This window comes from Apodemus sylvaticus, chromosome 10 (genome assembly GCF_947179515.1).
Source record: "Apodemus sylvaticus chromosome 10, mApoSyl1.1, whole genome shotgun sequence".
Taxonomy (NCBI): domain Eukaryota; kingdom Metazoa; phylum Chordata; class Mammalia; order Rodentia; family Muridae; genus Apodemus; species Apodemus sylvaticus.
In genome coordinates this window covers 90,725,682-90,741,278 of record NC_067481.1, presented here as the reverse complement: position 1 = coordinate 90,741,278, position 15,597 = coordinate 90,725,682, and positions in this window count along the sequence as shown.

The following is a 15,597-nucleotide window of genomic DNA, read 5'->3' as shown; positions in this document are numbered from 1 at the left end:
TGAGGTATATGCTCACTATGTAAACACCAATTCTGCATATTACGTTTTCTTTAAGGGAAGAGCTGTACTTAAAGTTCTCTAACATTTTATCAAGGTCATGGACAGGCTTACTTACATTCTTCAAACAAGTCCAATCTATGTCCTGTTCGTTTCTTCAGCTAGGAAATATTTGATTCTATCATTTCAGAGCCCTTAAGGTCCCTGAGTATGATCAACGCAGCAAGCAAGAAGGCTCAGGGACAGCTATGGGAAATACTAGAGAAAGATCGGTTTGCTTCTAAAAGATAATGTTTTTGTTTTCAAACCTTTCTCCCACTATGAAAACGAGGAAGCGTTGCTTTGGGGTACTATGTACGCTGCACAGAGCATCTCAACTCCCCCTTTCCTGCCCTGCTGATAAAACTTTAAGCGCTCTGTTAGTAGATGTGTTCATTTCTTTGCTCCAGTCATTCTTTCCTGGTTGTACTTAACCCCACCACCTGGCAGGGCACGGAGACCATTGCTTCATTGCAGATGAATCCCATCAACCACCCACGATAAACTGTGGGCTGCTGGCTGTATGTGACTGCTTTTGATAAATCGGTCAGTCTTGTGAAATAGTTCCCTGAAATGAAGTTCTGGAACTCATCAGGTATCTTCTCTGACAGTCGTATCTTCTTCCAGCGCTCAGATTTCCCAAGCAGCTGGGGAAGGGCCCACATCCTCCCACAGTGCGTGCGTCTTGGCAAATTCAGATCTGTGAGCTTTGGACACTAAAGTTACGCTCTTTTTGCTCTGTGTTAGCTCAGGGCTAAGAAATCTCTTAAGGGTGAGTAAGCTTTTAAATGTTAGAGGACAAACAGTTCCAGGATCCGCGTGCGTTTAGCAATTTGCAAGAAAGGCTGCTGTCCCTTATCACTGCGTTTACATCTGCAACGCCCACATTGTGCTTGGTCTTGGTGAGCCGGGCTGGAGGCTGACATTGTTGTCTTTTCATGTAAGTCTGGCGGAGAGATGACCCTGTTGGTGCAGTCTCCACCCAGGAATGAAGCATGGCTTCTGGTTAAGTCTGTGTGTAGTTTTAAAGTTTTCTTTATTCTATAGTCATGAACTGCTTAGGGATATAAACACCTTCTGAGAACTGTGGCACTTGTGCCACCGTATGGACACTATAGAGTGCAGTTACACAACTTACTTCACCCAGGTCAGTCACGTGATGTGCTTTCTTAACGTTAACAGGGAAAGTCAATGTTTCAGAATGTGCCTATGGTCTCAGCACTCAGGGAACCAAAGCAGGAGGTTTACAAGGTCTAGGCCCACCTGACCTATGTAATGATACCCTCTTTCAGGAAGAGGGAGTGCAGGGGAAGCAGGTGATGCACAGAGCTTCTGTCAGTCTAAGGTGTGCTTGTGTTTCAGTAACTGCCAAACAGTTTAATTTTCAGTGCTGGTGATCGAAACAAGAGCTTTGTGCATGTCAGGTCGGTGCATCTGCCAAGCCACACCCAGTCCTAAACATTAGTTGTTAAGTCTTTTTAAACTTATTTATTTATGATTTTATTTTAAGTGTAGGGGTGCTCTGTCTGCATGTATACCTGCATGCCAGAAGCAGGCGCCAGATGGTTTTATAGATGGTCATGAGCCACTATGTGGTTGCTGGGAATTGAACTCAGGACCTGTGGAAGAACAGCCAGTGTTCTTAATTGCTGAGCCATCTCTCCAGTTGTTGGTTCTGTGTGTGTGTAATCAGCTCTCTAACACCTGTTGTTATTGTCAACGTCATTATTTAATAAGTAGGAGCACACTCCAAATACTTCTAGAAAGTGTGTGCTTTAGTTTGCTGTGAAGAGATACCATGGCCAACTCTTATAAAGGACAACATTTGATTGGGGCTGGCTTACAGGCTCAGATTCAGTATATTGTCATCTCGGCAGGAACCACGGCAGCATGCAGTCAGACATGGTGCAGGAGGAGGCAAGAGGGAGGTCTACATCTTGGTCCAAAGGCAGCAGAAGGGGACTCAAGGCATCCAGGAGGAGTCTCTTCCACACTGGATGGAGCCTGAACATAGGAGACCTTAAAGCCCATCTACAGAGTGGCACACTTCTTCCAACAGGGCCACACACCTCCTATTAGTGACACTCCGTATGTCAAGCATTCAAACACGTGAATCTACAGGGACAAATCCTATTCAAACCACCAAAGTGTGGGATAGTAAATACATAAACCAAAACATGATCATTTATTATTATCCTGATGAAGCACTGTGTATGATTGAATGTGTGATACACTTATATGACAGAGAGAATGGATTTGTTTTCCCCAGCATTGCTACAGACACGTACATGAGTAATGCATTTCTGTGGCCCTCCGATAGCTGCAGTACCATTCAGTGCTGTTCTTGTTCACCTTGTTCACCTCCTTCCTAAATACATGGCCCACTGTTGTGTATGTGTTCACTCACAGACACTGTTATGGCCACCGACCGCTACGTGTGACTCAAGGTGCTTTGCTATGCAAAGATCTTGTGCGACTATCATTTGCACTACAGAATTCCTGGCAGGGGTTAACATGCATTCTCCAAACAAAGCCAGGTTAAAATTCTCGAAAACGACACCCAGTTCATAAAATTTGAGTCTTCCAGCCAATGTAGGGAAAATGGGTTTGCAAAGTCATAACTCATTTGTTTCATAATTTGGTTAGAAGGTTAGGCTTTATTTCTGTAAAAAAGTCATTAGTCAGCTCTCATCCTAAAAGAATGGTTTCCAAATCTTGCTGCACATTAGAAATACCTTCATTAGAGGGTCGGCATATCCTAATGCCTACAGACTATACTAATTAAATTAGAATCTGCCAGACATCAGTAAGTTTTGCAAATTCCCACATGAGTTCAATGGGCGGCAGAGTTTGAGAACTTTACACTGAAGTAACCACGCATGGTAGAGCTACCGTGTCATTGAGCTCCGTTGCCTCTGTAGCTCAGTGGTTCTCTGTCTAGCTGCTCATCAGCATTGCCCTCACGATAAGTCCCACTCCGATTCATTACATAAGGGATGCATCAAAATGTTTAACTGCTTTCCCAAGTGACTCTCCTGTCAGCCAGTGCTGTAGAATCTCCTTGTCCACAGATCATTTAAAGTTGAAGTGCAGTGTGAGCCCCTTAGCATTTTTATGGCAGTTAAGAGCTTTATACTGGGTAGTGGTGGCGCACACCTTTAATCCCAGTACTTGGGAGGCAGAGGCAGGCAGATTTCTGAGTTCGAGGCCAGCCTGGTCTACAGAGTGAGGTCCAGGACAGCCAGGGCTACACAAAGAAACCCTGTCTTGAAAAACAAACAAACAAACAAAAAAACAGCTGGGCGGGGGTGGCACAGCCTTTAATCCCAGAAGTTGGGGGGCAGAGACAGGCAGATTTCTGAGTTCAAGGCCAGCCTGGTCTACAGAGTGAGTTCCAGGACAGCCAGGGCTACACAGAGAGACCTTGTCTTGAAAAAACCAACCAACCAACCAACCAACCAAAAAACAACCACCCCTCAAAAAAATAGTTTTATACATTATTAAAATTCTTATTCATCACTAATTTTATAGAACCTATGGAATGCTCATTTTTCTTAAGATTTCTCCGCTTTAATGTCCAATCATTTTGTTTAATCTTCACTGAAGGCTTGCCCAATAAAATACAGCTACACCAAGTTTCATTTTGTCTATTTGTAAGTGCTTCCACACAATATTTGGAATGGATAATACAAACTTACCATCTATCTAAAAATCATATTTCGCCAGCATCCACTCTTTCCATGCATGAGCTCACAGTAATTAGCAGGAGAACATGGGTTTTCCTTGGGAAGGTTGGCGCCTGGGAAGATGCTGGGGAGAGCTTTGTGTCATTCAGGGTTGGAGACTGTTAGAGTTCATTCCCTTCCAACTAATGGTGGTATATAATAAGGCAGGGGTGGAGCATGGGTTTCGCATCCATAAGGCCTAGGTTCAGTCACCTACTTCACCTCCCCCAAACACCTCACCCCCCCTGCAAAAGATCAGCACTTTGAAAATTAAAAATAAGTTTGAAATTCCCCATGAATATGTCTACTTTCGTCTTCCTCAGTAGTGCAGGAAAGGTGAGGTCTTGCTGTGCACGGAGGTGAAGACCTTCGTCCTGCATCTGGGCAATGGCTGTACATACAGCTTCCAACTCCAGTCCCACAGCTCTGACCGCAAGAGAACTGTCACCTTATCATTCTGGACCTAGGGTAAATGCTCAGCCAGAATTCAGGTTCAGGAAAGTTGCATGCATCAATAATCAATAGGACTTTTAGGATGCCATCTCTGAGAAGCACAGAGGTACATGTCTGTGCACAAGCAGAGAAGACAGTCCAGTTATCGATCATTAAAAGTGCTTAACATTCATAGGCGAACAAACCTGAAGATCCATCTTCTCAGGTGTAAACACATTGTTTTAGGACAATGGACAGTTAGTCCTCCCTTCCCAGACTGACTTGGTATTTTACTTCATGCTTCAATGTTTCACTAGTTATCTATGTAATTTGTCTTACAGGACATGGAGTACTTTGTGTATATTGAGACCATTCTATTCCCCATTCACAATGCAAGGGAGAGAAGAATCTTTAAGCAAAATTAGAAAGCTGGGAATGTGCACACAGAGTCTGCGTTTCCCGTTTATTTTCCAAAGCTCAGCATGGTTTTTAATTCGATCCCAGTGCCCGTATCCACTGTGACGGTAGCTCAGTAGCTCTTGCTGTCGCCTTCCGTGTACGTTTTCCAGTTCACTCACTGCGGCCTCCTCCGTTACACGTGGGCTTGCTCCTTTAGCAGAGTGAGTAAGATGTAAGGAGAAAATTAGATTTCTGTGCATGGCTTCCTATATGTATTTGAGTTTGCCGTCCCTGCTGCGAAGCAAGATTAGATTACAGTATTGCTCCATTGTCCCCCAAACTGAGTCTGAGATTCTTTTCTATACAAATGGAGTTCTTTGTATTGTTACAGGTTATCTGATAACCACTTGAGAAGAGAACGCAAGTCATTTCTGTCATATTTCAACTGAGACTGCTTAGAGCATGAATAAAATTTGTCCCCAACAGAATAGTTGTCAAGTCGGGTTTTCTTTCACCATGTTTTCATTGATTGAATAAAAGTAGCCATTAGGAGAAGATCATCAACACATAGAGACAAAAGTTAATAATTTGAAAAATCTGAAGTATTTGCCAATGTCTAAACAGTCTAGTAAGACGCCCACCCATTGGATCTGTGCCACTTGGCATCAGATGTTAACACGGGAAGAATCTTCAAGATGAGGCTTTTATTGTTCATATGAAACAATTTAGCAGAGGCAAAACACTTATTCTTGAGCGCGTTGTGGGTTAATGTCAGAAGTCATCATTTGACTTTAAGCAAGACCAATGTTATTACTATTATCCTTAATGGTCTCTGGTATGTAGTAGACACCATTTCAGGTTTATTTTCTGTTCCCCAATGACGTTGAGTTCACTAACACTATAAGAATTATAACATCGTCATAACCTTCATTTTTAAGTAACAAGATTTTATCATGAAATTATGAGCCATTACATACTTAGTTTTGTTTGTTTGTTTGTTTGCTTGTTTTTAATATGAAGATGATTCTGAGTGATGAAAGCCTCCTGGTTCATGATTTTGGGAAAGTTGCATAACTCTCGATGGTCCCTCCGCTTATTCCTTTCACTCTCTGTGTGTCCAGTTAACCCCCTGAGGAAGCCGCTTTTTAAATTGTTAGAATGTCTGCGTGTCTATGTAAAAGCAACAAAGGCAAATCAGCCTGATAAAGACGTGAAACATTTTTAGGAAATTCTCACACCTCATTCATCCCAGAGTAGGATGTGAAGTCCATTTCCTGTGACTCAAATATACACACAAAGAGAGAAAGGGCCTGACACTTTCCCACAGTGAAAGAAAAATGTCTGGTGGCCATGACTGCAAGGGGTATCGCAGAGAGCCGTGACCTAGGGTACATTCCAGGCTGAGCAGCGTTTGCTTTAAAGTAGAAAACCCAGCAGTTTCCTTTCTCAGTGAGGACCCCTTCAAAGAATATGGTCGATGGACTCAGCCTGATGTGCTAGGAGGGATTTGGATTTTCTCTGAAGACTGAGAAGAACTGAAGAGCTGGCATCCCTTTGCCTCCTCCCAGAGTAGAGAATGGAGTAAAGAGAGACCCCTCCCCTCCCCCAGGGCTGGCAGCAGCTGCTTGGTTACCCAGGGAAGAGTTTACTTGGGTGGGGAGGAAATACTTCTTTATAAATAATGTGCTTTATGACTCCTGTTTCTGGGAAACCTGATACAATGCAACTACAAGTATTTAGGGTCAAGTTCCAGCGATTTTAATTAAATGTTTGACTGTTTTATGTGCTATTGTAATTGACTGGGTTTGAGACCTGGGTTATTAAGAAGTCAGAAATTTGCTGGTGTGTGTGTGTGTGTGTGTGTGTCTGTGTGTGTGTGTGTCTGTGTGTGTGTGTGTGTGTGTGTGTGTGTGTGTGTGTGTGTCTGTGTATCTGTATTGTATGTTCTGTTCTGTCTCTCTTCCTCCTCCTCTGTCTTCCCTTCTCCATCCCAATTTTCTCCCTCCCTCCCTCCCCTCTCTAGTCTGCATCCACAGTCTACAGTTTCAGTTGTGATGGGCTGGGTTGATAGAGATGGAGAAGGGAGCCCTCAGGCCTGGGTTGGTGATACTTCATAAGGCATGGAAGTAAAATCCTCTCTCTCTGATTTTCTTAGTCTTTCAGGGAATCTCTTTTTCTTCAGAACAGGGACAGTGAGCAAGGGCTTCACTCTGCTCAGATCCATAGGCAGGCACGCATCGAGAAGGGGCACACAACAGCTCCATTCAGAAGCAAGAGGAACTGACAAAACCAGACCTCATTGAGTTCATTGCTAGAAACAGTCAGAGACAGTCAAAATCTCTCCTTCTCTGTTAGTCATCTTGCTTCCTCCCTACAACATGTGTGCTTCTGCAAGCCTGCAGCTCTTCATCTGATGTAAATGCATTCACTGTGCAGATGGTCTAAAAGAGAAGTTGAAGGGAAAACTTTACTACAAAATTTGGGTTCTTTGAGAAGTCTTGTAAAAATAGTTTTATAAATCATTGCTAGCTTAAAGTATTATTGATGTTGGAAGACTAGTGAATCTTTCATAATGCTTGATGGTTGAACAAGCACAAACACACTGTATTATGTAGTGCAAGAAAAATAAGATTGTTCCTTATGTAGGAAATGGGTTAGGTAATCTATCCAAATTCCTGGTTTCCTTTGAGAGTTTAATGATCAGTTCCACCTGCAGTTCAGGGAATGGAAACCCAGACAGGCTTGGCTTCGTCACCAGAGCAAAGATGAGCTCTGAAAGTCCCAAGCTGGCACTGAGAACCATGAGCTCCTGCTGCTAACAGCCTTACCAATCCCCGATCTACTCTTTACAGAGTGGGCCCTTGGCACCCCACTTCTCGGATCCAATTGGGCTTTCATTACGTATTCTGTGATGCTGTGCAGCCTCCTAATGCTTCTTATCCGAGGCATAAAAAATAATAGCTCGTGACTCACAGCACTGCGAAGACCCAATGAGACAGCAGTGTGGGGGAAAGGCTCTGGCATATGGTAAATAATACAGTTATATTACACTGCAAAGCTACACTGGAATATTCATAAAGCCTCTGTAAATAATGGCTCCTCGTCTCATTCTATCGTATGTAAAACCAGAGAAAAATAGCACTGTAAGGACTGGAGCCATGTAGTATCCTAATTTACGCTTTATTTTAAAAGTTATGCATGTCCACAAATGCAGGGAGGCTAATGTAGTGACCTCCATGTGCCCATTGTTGACCTTCAATAATGGTCACTTTTATAGTTTTCTTCCACCTATTTCCCCACCAATATTTTTCTGACATGTTCTGCAGCAAATCACAGATAACATTTTTTTTTAGTCATAAATTCTTGAGTATGCAGCTGCAATAGGGCAGTTGCAAGGTGGACAATGTGATTTTTCTACATGTGGCCCCTTTGCCACGTGACTCTGTCACTCATCCTAGAAGGATGAGTGAAGGAAGAGATCCTAGGCAGGATCTCTTTCTCAAGCTCCATCCTATAGGCACTCATCTCGGGAGCCTATAAATCTAGTCACTCTTGAGGTTAAGGCAGGAAGATTCTGAGTCTGAGATCAGCTTGGGCTACATAGTGAGGCATTGTCTCAACAGCCATCATAAAAAGTGCTGTGTAATTGCTAGGCAAAAGAATGCTTCAGATGAACGTGATCTATGATACTGACCTTAGTGGATTTTAAGCAAGAATCAGTCATCCGGTTTTGTTTGGCTTCAGACTCAGGACAAGGGTTTGAGGCACATATTTTACATAACCAAAGTAAAACTGGCCTCCAGGTTCTCCCAGCATCCCTCACTCCCTACCTAGCATACCCTGTCCACAACCCTGAACTTTCCAGCCAAGGGGCTGGGCTCTTCCCTATATAATCCAGATATTTTGGACTCACTCTCTTCTTCTCCTCTTCTCTATCTACACATGTTCCCCCTTTTCTCTTTCTCTCTTCCCCACCCCACTCTCTTTTCCCCATGGGGACTTCCTTGACCTTGGTCCTTGGGGCCAGTGAACTCAACCACTTAAGAGCAGCTTCCCAATAAACCTGCCTTTAATATTATCTAATCTGTCTTAAATTGGCTCGATTTCACCCTCAGCAGAGAAATAACCTATCAGGTTTGGGTGAGTTTTTAACGAATGAATAGACAGCACAGTCATTACAGTAGTTTTTTAAGTGCTTAAGCCAGCTCTTCATATAATGAACATGATGCTTTTACCGTTCTTTAGGCATGTACACTTCATGACTGTGAAGGAGCATGACAGTGGGCTAGGGTCTGTTGGGAAATCCAGTTCTGTGGCATTCATCCTAAGAGCCTCTGTGGCTGAAGTCTACCTAACGGTCTAAAGTGGGTTGATATTTGATGCAAGATGGTCATTCTTGAGTTTTATTGGCTCATAGCCTTCTTTGAAAAATCTGATGAAATGTGTAGGTCTTTTTCCTAGAAAAAGATGCATGAGAGAGAGGGCACCCCCAATTTTCTAAACATAGAGTATTGCGCTCTGGGGTAGTGCTCACAGGCTAGTTGAAAGGGCTTAAAAGGGGGAGAGTATAGGGGGTTAGGTGAGTGTGGCTAGGCGGCGTGGGGGAAGGTGTCCAGGCGGGCCCTTGCCTGGGCACCTCTGCCCCTGAGGGACCACACACACACAGGCATAGTATAGAATAGAGTTTATTCAGAGTAGGGGATGGGAGTTAGTGGTAGAGAGAGGTAGAGAGAGAAAGAGAGAGAGAGAGAGAGAGAGAGAGAGAATAGAGAGTAGAGTGGAGGCCATGACCACGTGGAGGGGGGAAGAGCCCCAGGGGAAGAGAGGTGAGAATGTGGGAGAACGGAGAGCAAAGAGAGAGAGGAGGAGCAAGTAGCCCCTCTTATAGTGGGCCAGATCTCTGGGGCGGGGCATACCTGGCTATTGCCAGGTAGGTGTGGGGTGGAGCTTAGACAAAACCCCAACACTAGTCAGTGTGGACATATGGGAGGAAAGGATGATCTTGATGGAGCATCCTTGAATCCCTAGGGCTACATGGTTGTCTTTTAACTGCCAAAGACTCTTTATGTTTGCCAGGTGTGTATTTTCACTGTTGTTACTGTTACAGCTACTTTTGAAGGGGAGGAGGGGAGCTGTTGGCACAAGCTTCTGGCTGGATCTCAGCTTTCTTGACCAGATATATTTCCCTGTCTTCCAAAGTGTCAGTGCATTCCTGCAGCTCCCACTCCTAGACCTTCCTTTGGCCCAAAGCCCTGAGTGATGGAATGAACAGGAAGTGGGGAGGGGGGGCTCAGATGAGCCTTCATCCCTGCACCTGACCACCGCTGATGCTGTCTGATGGACTGGATGCTCTGTGGAACTAGGGCTGAGCCTCTTCATGGCTCTAGGTGATAACGTATTAGGCTTAATACCACCTTGGTTCAAATTTCTCCCCCCATCTTGAGTGTTGTCTGCCTTGTACGGTACACATAACGAAGGGCAATCTTTTTTCTGTTGCTTCTTCTTCTCTTGCTGGTACTCCACATGACCAGTTGTCTATGAAACTGGGACGAAAAGACGCAAGGAGTGAGGGCTGGAGATCCAGCACCAAGCTCAGGTAACTGGAAGATTATAATGCCTCTAGGGTGGTTACTTTATTGTTTCTAAGAGTGATAGATAACAGGTATTATAAATCATCAGGTAAAGAGCTCCCCATCTGCATACTCTCCTCACACGTTGTTTTGGTTTTAATAATAGCACGCACTGCCCTGCACTGTGTTAACGTATGTACTTACTGATACATCACAGACTTCGCTACTGCATAGACTGCTGAGTTCGGTGTTATATCTCTGTCACAGTAGCTGGCATGATAGGTGGTCACCCACTTCAATTATGTGTTTGACAGACAGGTGAACAGTTAAGTAAAGTGACATTGACTAGCTGGCATTTCCGGAAGATCTGTCGCTGGCCTGTGTAAGAATACCCGGAAGGGCATTTCAAAGATGCAGCTGTTCCCCCTGTGCCTTTAGTAACCCCTAGGCTTAGTGTGAGACCTGGGCTTCAGGAGAAGGTGCCGGGTTACATCCTGATGCTGAGGAAATGACCCTGCAAAGCAGTGTGAAAAGACTATTGTCATACGGCTTCTGTGGCCTCCAAATGTGTAAAGCAGGAGAGGTTCACTCTTTGTCCCTAAATGATTTGGGACAAGTCAAAACAATGCTGAGCCACATGAAAGTCTGCTGGAAATAACAATGGTGGACCAGGTGGCTCCCTAAGGCAGTGTCCTTAAAGGGAGCATTCTTCAGTACCCGGCCCCACCCCCAATGCTTCCAAATAAGCACGTACTAGGAGATGCATATTTTACAAATATTCTTCCTAGCTATGTATTTCTTTCAGGCTGTAAAATGTTCAGTAGCAATGAGAATAATAAAAAATTAAGTAAAGAAAATTTTCACTGGAGTCTTCAATTTAAAAGGCATGTAGGCAAGGTAATACCTCCAATAGAAAACAAATTTAGTTAAGTCCTACAGGGTATCATTAAATAATTAAACATAGGCATGGTTAAAACCATGTTAAAAGTTATAATTCTTTTTTTTTTTTTTTGCTGACCAAAGACATGTAAATTAAGGGAGTAATGACCGTTTTTTTTTTTGTTTGTTTGTTTTTTGTTTTTTTTTTTTTTTTGTTACTGACCAACTTGGCAAAGTTATTACCTAGTACAGCAGAAGAACGGTTATGCCAAGACACAAAACATGTGCAGCTGAAAACAAGGAAGTGAGTTCTACGGAGGCAGCGTGGAGATGGGCGGCTGAACCTTAAATGTGGACATCCTTTGTCCCAGAAATTATCCTGGGGACTAGATCTTTAGGATATAGTCAAAAATATATTTTCAAGGCTATTAATGGATGGGCCATTTATAAAATCAAATATTTAAAAGATGTGAATACCCACCCACACATTCAGGAGTAATAAAACTGCCTGACATATTTCCACACACTAAAAATAGCTGACCTTTATTCAGTCCTGCTGCTTGGCTGGCACCATACTGAACGCATCGTTAAGAATTAGCTCAGTTTTCACAACAATCATCTGCATAAATGGCAATATTACCTCCTATGATAAACAAAGAGGCCGGGTCGTCTGCTCAGGGTTCTGTGAGTGCTGAGGGACGCGATTACAGATGACAGTCTGGCTTGAGTTAGTGCTCATTGCACCATCCATGGATATAACACAGCAACCATGCAGAGAAGGAATAAAGATATGTTCAATAGAGGAAAACAGATTTCAGAAGGAGCTACAGAAGGAGCAGACAAAGAATGAGAACACATAGACTGCTTAGACAAAATGGGTCAGAGGATCTTACAGTAGATGCCCTACATCGAGAGCTATTTGGAGTGGCTTACTTTGTTCTTTTAAACTTACCATAGTCTAAGATTATTATTCGATAGGTTATATTGCTGGGAGGATCATAAAACATATCTTTAAAAAATCAGCCAACTATTAGCCTTATTTATTTACAGCAAATGTTGAGGCCCCGGATGGACTCAGTTGGCATTGGCTTTCCTTGTTCATATTCCCTACAGCCATCTCTTCACAAATTTCAATCATTTTACCATTTGATTTTGGTTCTATGTCTTTATTATGTAAGAGCCTGAGTAAATCTGCTAGGATTAATCACTGAAATGCAAATGGGTATGGACATAGAGAACTGAATTGATTGTCATGAACATATTACTTGGATAACCCAAGGAACATTGAAGAAACCAAGATCTCCACTCTTCTCTGCAAAGTAAAGATTCTCACACTTGCCTTTGGCTGTAGACTGGACCAGGTGATATATGAGGAATTGGCTGCTAGAGGATTTTCTATAAAATGCCATGCTGGGGTTTGAGGATGGCTCAGGGTTCCCCTTAGAAGTCCTAAGTTTGCAACCACATGGGCCACTCACAACCATAGGCAACTCCGCTTCCAGGGCATCCAAAACCCTCTCTGGCTTCGGAGGATACTGTGTGTCTGTGATAGGCAGACACACACATGTAGGCAAGGCATCGGTGTTGCCCTCTCCCCCAGCCTGTCACTGACCTATGAAAACATGAGCTGACCCAGATACTGTTGTGCTGCTCAGCCAAAGCCAGCTGAAGCCGACCCTCAGCTTCTTGTTTGTTATGTAAGAGGCTACTGCTGACTCGGTCTTTGGTTGCAGCCAAGAAGATTTCCAATGGATACAGAGATCAGCATCCCCAGAGGTGGTTCCCCCTCACATTTAAACAAATGTTTAATATCCTACCATGCAAAAGCCATATTGTCTTAATCATTCCGATGGGATGTTAGAAGGCTAGTGTTGGAATTTATAGTTCTCCCTTATTGCTCCTGTGAGTGTACGGAGCAGTGACTGAAGGAAAGGCCACCCAGAGACTGCCCTACCTGGGGACTCATCCTATAAACAGTCACCAAACCCCGACACTACTAAGGACGACAAGAAGCATATACCAAAAGGAGCATGCCATGGTTGTCTCCGGAGGGGCTCTGCCAGAACTTTACAAATACAGGGGCAGAAACTAGCAACCAACTATTGGACTGGGCATGGGATCCCCAATGGAGGAGCTGGAGGATGGTCCAGAGGAACTGAAGGGGTTTACAGCCCCATGGGAAGAACAATGACTTCGACTACTGAGACACCCCAAGACTCCCAAGGACTGAACCACAACCAAGGGGCACACATGGCTTCAGCCCAAAATGTGGCAGAGGAAGGCTTTGTTGGGCATCAGTGGGAGGAGTGAATCGGTAAAGGCTCACTAGAAGCCTTTACCCAACAAAAGGAAACCGAGGGGGGTGGAGGTGAGAGTGCGTCAGGTGGAGGGGCATATACGTGGAGGCAGGGGGTGAGAGGAGGGGTTGGGGGTCTTTGGGGAGGGGGGAAATCAGGAAAGGTTTGACCATTGGCAATGTAAATGAAGACGATATTCAATAAAAAAAGAATTTATAGTTCTGTGCTTACAATTTCTTCTTTTCATATATAAAAATGGGCATTTAAGGAGAGTAAGTGACTATCATGAGATTGCACAACTAGTGGTTATTTTACACGCTGCAGACCTTTGCACGGGGTCACCTGCAGGCAGACATCTCTGTTGACTCCAATCATAAATCACAAAGGGTTATGCACTGTGAGGAATATTTAAGAATACAGCATCTCATAGACAAACCTCCTGGTGAGAAGTATGTCTGTCCCTAACTCTGAGCAGGGGAACTGCGGGCTGTGAATCCACAGCAGATTTGAGTGTAAGAGTGCCCGCACCCGAGCAGTCGTTTTGTTGGAGGACGTGAGTTGATGATAGCAGCTGAGATGTGTGAGCCTGTGGCAGCTGGCGCAGCAATGAACTCATTATTTTTGTCTAAAAGGCCAGCTCAGTCCCTGCAGGAACATCTTTTGGGTATTTTTATATCACTTATAACTAATGGGTCTAGATTTGCCACTTAACTCCAAAAATGAATTTGAGTAATATAAGGGCATTTTAAAATGAGACTTAAATTGAGGTAGGGAGAAGCCAAGGATGTAATATTGAGTCAAACATGAACACTTGACTTAAATGAAGATTTTTTTTTTATGGCCAACAGAATAAAAGAAACCTGAAACTCAAACATGTTGCTGTAATCTAAACATTTGTGAGTCAGTCCCAGCTCAAAAGCCATTACTGCTGGAAAGTTCTTTGAACCTTCAATCTGGTGCATTCCCAATAACTGTATGAAAGAATACTCTTGGTTCCTCCTTGACTCATTCACCCTCTAATCATTATTTTATTAATTCAGTCTTTGTCCCCTCCGTGCCCTCACTGACCTGTTGGAGGCTGTGGGATCCATTCTCTGTCGTTTACTATGTAGCCCCTAGTGAAGTGACTGGGCCTCAGAAACTTCAAGAACAGATTTGTTGAGTCCTTGAAGGATGTTTACAACACTGCTACTTAGTCAAGTCAACAAATGATCCTTCTCAGAGGAGATGGAGAGGAATTCCCTTTTCATTTGGGTCATAGTATGGATTGGCACACTACAGGCACATGTGCATTCCCGGCCACAGGTGTAAGTGTGTGGGAGAGCACTGTAGTGACAGGAATGTGTCTTAGTCACAACAAAGTTCCTGTCAAGTTCTGTTTTTTTTTTTTTTAACTTACTTTTGAGTGAACAACAAGGAGGAGACGGCTCTTAACTGTACTCTGTAGGATACTGAGATGTTTTTACACATCGCAGAACAGTGCTTCTCCAGTTGGTCCTGCGCTCTCGGTGTATGTATGCATCGATCTGCTACCCCGATAGAAAAAGCATCAGCAGCCTGGCAAACATTAGCTTAGCTTACAAAGACTGCAGGGAGAGTGAGTGAATGGAAACTTGGGTTTTCGTAAACATTGCATAACAGGACCGAGAGGGTGCCTCATCGCCTGAGAAGGAAGGCCCTGAGAGAGTGCCACCCACTCCACCCACACTCGGGATGGAGACTCGTGTGAGATATGCTGTGGGAAGATCATTATTCAGCTCCAAGGAGCAGCTGAGTTGCTAGCAAGCTGAGTTTTCGGAATAAGATAAAATGTTAATTACAGACATCAAGATTAGAGTCGCTTTTTCTGCAAATTCCATGGGGTCTCCAAGCAACTTGATCTTTGAATCCCTGGGGGAACTAAAAACTTACACAGAAGAGATTCTTATCTTGATGTTATAAGAATCCCCACCTCGACTGCTGCCAAGAAAAGATCTTGCCTTATGACACGAACTACACAGAATATGTCTAGGCTCTTTCAGAGGGATGGCGTTTAAAACACAATTTAAGCTTCATCTAAAATATTCAGAGTGTATGTACAAGGTGCTGTGCCAGATGCTGTGCCAGAGCTCAAGGAAACACTGCAGTCACCAAGCCTGAAGTCTTGTGTCGGAAAGCCTCTCAACATGCTACATGAAAAAATATTTCTCAGTTTAAAAGTCGTTTGCCATTTTACCAGAGAGACACATCCCAGAGGAGGAATTTGGCTGCTGGAAGACA